Raw genomic sequence first — 6,366 nt, 5'->3', positions numbered from 1 at the left:
GGAGAATGTTGAAAAGAAGTGGTGACAGAAGGCATCCTTGTCTTTTTCGCCCTTTTCAGAGAATACGTTCAGTGTTTCACTGTTAGGTATGATGTTATCTTGTACGTTAGTTTTGTAGATAACTCTGTTATCAGACTTCAGAAGTTTCCTCCTGTTTCTCCTTTGCTAACGGTGTGTGTGCGCGCGTGTGTGTTGTTGTTGATTAAATGTTTTTCCTGTATCTGTTGAGGTAACCATATGAATTTTTTCCTTTATTCTATTCATGTAGGTGAATTACATTGATCATTTTCAAATGTTAAATGCATTTCTGGAATAAACCCAACTTATATATATATTACTGGATTCAGTTTGTTAATATTTTGTTTAGGGTTTTTGCAACTTTGTCCATGAGGGAGATTGTCCTGTAATTTTCCTTTCTTGTAGTGTCCTTGTCAGGGTTTGGTATCAAGTTATGCTGACATCATTAAACGAGAATCTGTTTTTTGAAAGAGTTTGTTGACAATTGTTTTTTCTTCCTTAAATGTTTGGTAGAATTCACTGGTGAAGCTACCTAGGTGTGGAGTTGCTTTGGGGAAGTTTTTTTCTTTTTTAATGTGAACTTACTGAATAAAGTATAACATCCGTGTAGAAAAGTGAATAGGTCACAAGTGTACAGCTTTTACAAAATGAATAATTGTGTGTAACTCACCAACCTGATCAACAAATAAAACATTAACACCATAGAAGAAGCCCCCTTGTGTCCCCTCCCACTCATTCCCTCCTAAAGGTAATGATTATTTTGACTTCTGTCATCATAAGTTAGGCTATTTTTCATGTCAGCTGTACTGGTTTCTCATTGTGGTTTTAATTAGCATTTTCCTAATGACTAATGATTTTGATTACCTTTCATGTGCTCATTTGCCATCTGTCTATCTTTGGTGAAATGTGTGTTCAAATCTTTGGCCTATTTTTAAATTGGGTTGCCTGTTTACTTATTAAGATTTGAGGATTCTTTAGGTATTGTGGATATAAGTTCCTTGTCAGCTATGTGATATGCAAATGTTTTCTCTCATTTGTTCGCTTGTTTTTCATTCTCTTTAACAATATCTTCTGAAGAGCAGAAGTTCATTTTTATGAAGTCAAATTTATTAATTTTTTCCTATATGGATCGTGCTTTTGTTGTCATATTAAAGAACTCTTTGCCTAACTTAAGGTCACATAGGTCTTCTACGTTTTCTTCTAAAAGTTTTAAAGTTTTACATTTTACATTTAGATCTATTATTTGTTTTGAATTAATTTTTGTAGAAGGTTTGAGATACTGGTTGGGGTTAATTTTTTTTTGGCATGTGAATGTTGAATTGTTCCATCTGTCATTTGTTGAAAAGATTATCCTTTTTCCATTTCATTGAGTTTTGCCTCTTTTTGACTTGATGTGAATAGTATCTTTGGGTATGCACTTCTTTGATGTGGTTTCTTTTGCTGAGCATGGATTTGTTAGGTTTATCCATGGTCTTTCATATTGTGTGTAGCACTAGAGTGCTTCATTTCATTGTGGTTAGTACTGTACTGTATGAAAACACCACAATTTATTTATTGATTTATTCATTCATTTTATTCATTCATTCTCCTGTTGATGGTCATTTGACTCATTTCCAGCACTGTGTTATTATAAATACTGCCAAACAGTTTTCTAAATTGGTTGCACTAGTTTGCACTCCTACTGGCAGTGTGTGAGAATTCTAGTAGCTCCACATCCTTGCCAACACCTGCTCTTGTCAGCTTATCCAATTTCAGTGATTCTGGTAGGTGTGTAGTGGTATCTTGTGGTTTTATTCTCATTTCCCTGATGACTAAGGATATTGAGCATATTTTCATATGCTGTCTATTTGGCTATTCTTTTTTGTGAAATGCTTATTCAAGCTTATGCTTATTTAAAAATTGGGTTGCCTTTCTTTTATTGATTTGTAGGAGTTTTTTTATATATTCTGTGTATATAACCTTTGTATCTGGTGTGTCGCTTGTCTCTTCACTTTTGTAATAGTATCTTTTTTTTTTTTGTGTGTGGTATGCGGGCCTTTCACTGCTGTGGCCTCTCCCATTGCGGAGCACGGGCTCTGGATGCACAGGCTCAGCGGCCATGGCTCATGGGCCCAGCCACTCCGCGGCATGTGGGATCTTCCCGGACCGGGGCACGAACCCGTGTCCCCTGCATCGGCAGGCGGACTCTCAACCACTGCACCACCAGGGAAGCCCTGTAATAGTATCTTAAAAAAAAAAAAAATTTATTTATTTGGCTGTGCCAGGTCTTAGTTGCAGCACTCAGGATCTTTCTTGCCGCGTTTCCTTGCGGCACGTGGGATCTTTTTAGTTGCAGCATGCGGGATCTAGTTCCCTGACCAGGAATCGAACCCGGGCCCCCTGCATTGGGAGCTTGGAATCTTAACTGCTGGACCACCAGGAAAGTCCCTGTAATAGTGTCTTTTGATGAACAGAAGTTCTTTAATTTTACTAAAGTTTAATATATCATTTAAAAATGGTTAGTGCTGGGCTTCCCTGGTGGTGCAGTGGTTGAGAGTCCGCCTTCCGATGCAGGGGACACGGGTTCGTGCCCCGGTCTGGGAAGATCCCACATGCCGCGGAGCGGCTGGGCCCGTGAGCCATGGCTGCTGAGCCTGCGCATCCGAAGCCTGTGCTCCGCAACGGGAGAGGCCAAAACAGTGAGAGGCCCGCATACCGCAAAAAAGAAAATAAATAAATAAAAATGGCTAGTGCTTTTGAATATTGTGTAGTAAATCTGCCTACCCAGAGTCAAAAAGATATTTTCCTATATGTTTTTCTAGAAACTTTGTTGTTTTCCTTTTCACATTTAGGTCCCAATTAGTTGCTGTGTATGTTGTGAGGTAGAGTCAAGGTTTATTATTTTTTTTAACCTATGAATATTCAGATAACCCAGCACCACTTATTGAAATGTCTGCTCTTTCCCCCACTGCACTGTAGGGGTGCCTCTGTCATAAGTCCAGTAATGGTATGTGTTTGGGTCTGTTTCTGGATCCTCTGTTCTATTCCTTTGGGTCTGTTTGTTTATCCTTATGCCAGTGCCAAATTGTCCTAATTACTGCAGCTCTGTAAGTCTCCCCATTTGGTTAATGTAAGTTCTCCAACTTTGATAGCTTTTCCATTGTTGTCTTGTATGTTGTTAGTTAGCTCTTTGCATATTTATTTAAATTTTAGAATCATTTTTCAGGACAAAAAAAAACCCACCCTGGGATTTTGATTAGGATTGTATTGAATTTATGGATCAGTTTCAGGAGGATTTACATGTTTATAGTATTGAGTGAATCCATGAACATGATGTATTCCTCCATTTATTTAGTTCTTAATTTTCTCTCAGTAGTATTTTGTCTGTATAGAGATTTTCTGTACAGAGATCTTATATATTGGGTTGGCCAAAAAGTTTGCTCGGTTAATGAATACACTGTTCAATAAAGTTCTTGGTGAAAATGAAAAATGTGTCTTATTTTTGCTTAAAACTGAACAGGGACTTCCCTGGTGGCGCAGTGGTTAAGAATCTGCCTGCCAATGCAGGTGACACGGGTTCGAGCCCTGGTCCGGGAAGATCCCACATGCCACGGAGCAACTAAGCCTGTGTGCCACAACTGCTGAGCCTGCGCGCCACAACTACTGAAGCCTGCGTGCCTAGAGCCTGTGCTCCGCAACAAGAGAAGCTACCTCAATGAGAAGCCCGCGCACCACAATGAAGAGTAGCCCCTGCTCACCGCAACTAGAGAAAGCCCGCGCACAGCAACGAAGACCCAACGCAGCCAAAAATAAATAAATAAACATATTTTAAAAAACCCCAAATAACCAGAACAAGTTTTTGGCCAACCCAGTATTTTTCCTTGGTTGATTCCTAGATTTTTTTTTTGTTATGATTATTATTGTTATGCTTTTAAATTTTATTTTCTAATAGTTTATTGCTGCTGTGTATAAGTACAACAGATTTTTATATTTATCTTGTATCCAGTAAGTCACACATTAATTCTAATTATTTATTTATAGATTCTTTTGGATTTTTCTGTAAAGACTAATGTCATGTGTAAATAGTAGTTGTATTTCTTCTATTTCATTCTTAATATTTTGTTTATTAAAATGCTGTGCAGTCTCTAGGTCAACATTGAATAGAAATTGTGAAGGCAGATAGCCTTCTAACACTGCCTATTAGAAGAGGAATTCTAATATTTCACTGTTAAATATGATGTTAGCTCTGGGTTTTTATGGGTAGTCATCCAGATTGAGGCTGTTCCTTTATATTCTAGTTTGTTAAGAGTTTTTAATCATAATGGTTGTTGAACTTGATCAGTTGCTTTCTTTAATATTCATTGATATGATCAGATGATTTTTCTTCTTGATTCTGTTAGAGTTGAATTGATTGATTTTAGTGGGGGTCCTCAATTTTAAAAAAATAAATTTATTTATTTTATTGATTTATTTTTGGCTGCATTGGGTCTTCGTTGCTGTGTGTGGGCTTTCTCTAGTTGCGGTGAGCGGGGGCTACTCTTTGTTGCAGTGTGCGGGCTTCTCATTGAGGTGGCTTGTCTTGTTGCAGAGCACGGGCTCTAGGTGCATGGGCTTCAGTAGTTGTGGCATGCAGGCTCAGTAGTTGCGGCTCACGGGCTCTAGAGCGCAGGCTCAGTAGTTGTGGCACACGGGCTTAGTTGCTCTGCGGCATGTAGGATCTTCCCGGACCAGGGCTCGAACCCGTGTCCCCTGCATTGGCAGGTGGATTCTTAACCACTGCACCACCAGGAAAGCCCCTCAGTTTTTTTTTTAATTGACATTTTTATTGAGATAACTGTAGTGATTGACTGTTCAATGTTATAACAAATTTCCATTCCTGAAGTAAACCAAGTTTGATTGTGATGTATTATCCTTTTCATATATTGTTGGACTTGATTTGGTAGTATTCTACTTAGGAATTATATAGCTTCATGAGAGAGATTAGACAGTAATTTTCCTTACTTGCAATTTTATTTTTAAAAATATTTATTTATTTATTTTTGGCTGCGTTGGGTCTTAGTTGCGGCATGCGGGATCTTTCCTTGCGGCATGCGGGCTGTCTAGTTGTGCTTACTGGCAATTTTAATGTAAAGTTTTTGTATCAAGGTTATGCTGGTCTAATAAAATGAGATGAGACTTGTCTCTGTTTTTATTTTTTTCAGAGGATTGTTGTAAGATTGGCTTTGTTTCTTTCTTAAATGTTTGGAAGAATTCATGGTGACATCCTCTGGATGCTATCTTGATTAGTGTAGCTTTTTAGTAAATCTTAAAGTTGGGTAGTGTGATTCTCTCAACTTTATTCTTTTTCAAATATTGTATTGGCCATTCTAGTTCCTTTACCTTTCCAAATAAATTTAAGAATTAGTTTGTAAATATCTACAAAAGAATCCATGCTGAAAATTTCATTGAAATTGAGCTAAATCTATGATTTGAGGAGAATTGACATCTTTACTATCTTGATCTTCTAATTCATGAACATGGTGTGTCTCTTCATTTATTTAGGTCTTCCTGGATTTCTTTCCTCAGCATTTTTTGGTTTTCATTCAGCATGCAGATCCTGTGCATATTTTTTAGACTTATGCCTATGTATTTGTTTTTGGAGTATTTATTTGTTTTTTGTTTTTTTTTTTTGCGTTACTTGGGCCTCTTACTGTTGTGGCCTCTCCCCTAGCGGAGCACAGGCTCCGGACGCGCAGGCTCAGCGGCCATGGCTCACGGACCCAGCCGCTCCGCAGCATGTGGGATCCTCCCGGACCGGGGCACGAACCCATGTCCCCTGCATCGGCAGGCGGACTCTCAACCACTGTGCCACCAGGGAAGCCCCTGTTTTTGGAGTATTTAAAATGCTATTGCTTTTTGAAATTCAGTTGCCAATTGTTTATTGCTAGAAATATGGTTGATTTTTGTGTTGCCTTTGTATCCTGTAATCTTGCATATTATTAGTTCTAGGAGGTTTAAGTGGATTTTCTGGGATTTTCTATGTAGACAGTCATGCCATTTGTGAATAGGGACAGTTTTATTTCATTCTTTCCAATATGCATGCCTTTTTATTTTCTTGCCTGATTACACTACCTAGGTCTTCCAATACAATATTGACTAGGACTGGTGATGGCAAATTCCTGCCTTGTTCCCATCTTAGGGGGAAAGTCTTCAGTTTTTCACCATTAAGGATGATGTTAGCTGCAGGATTTTATTAGATGCCCTTTATCAGGTTGAAGAAGTTCCCTTGTATTTCTAGGATGTATTTCTTGAATTTCGTTAAAAAATAATAAAATAAAATAAATTTTTTTTGCATCAGTGAATATAATCATGAGGTTTTTTTTCTTTAGA

The sequence above is a fragment of the Hyperoodon ampullatus genome (genome assembly GCF_949752795.1).
Source record: "Hyperoodon ampullatus genome assembly, chromosome: 1".
NCBI lineage: Eukaryota > Metazoa > Chordata > Mammalia > Artiodactyla > Ziphiidae > Hyperoodon > Hyperoodon ampullatus.
Note: the sequence above shows the minus strand (reverse complement) of the source record.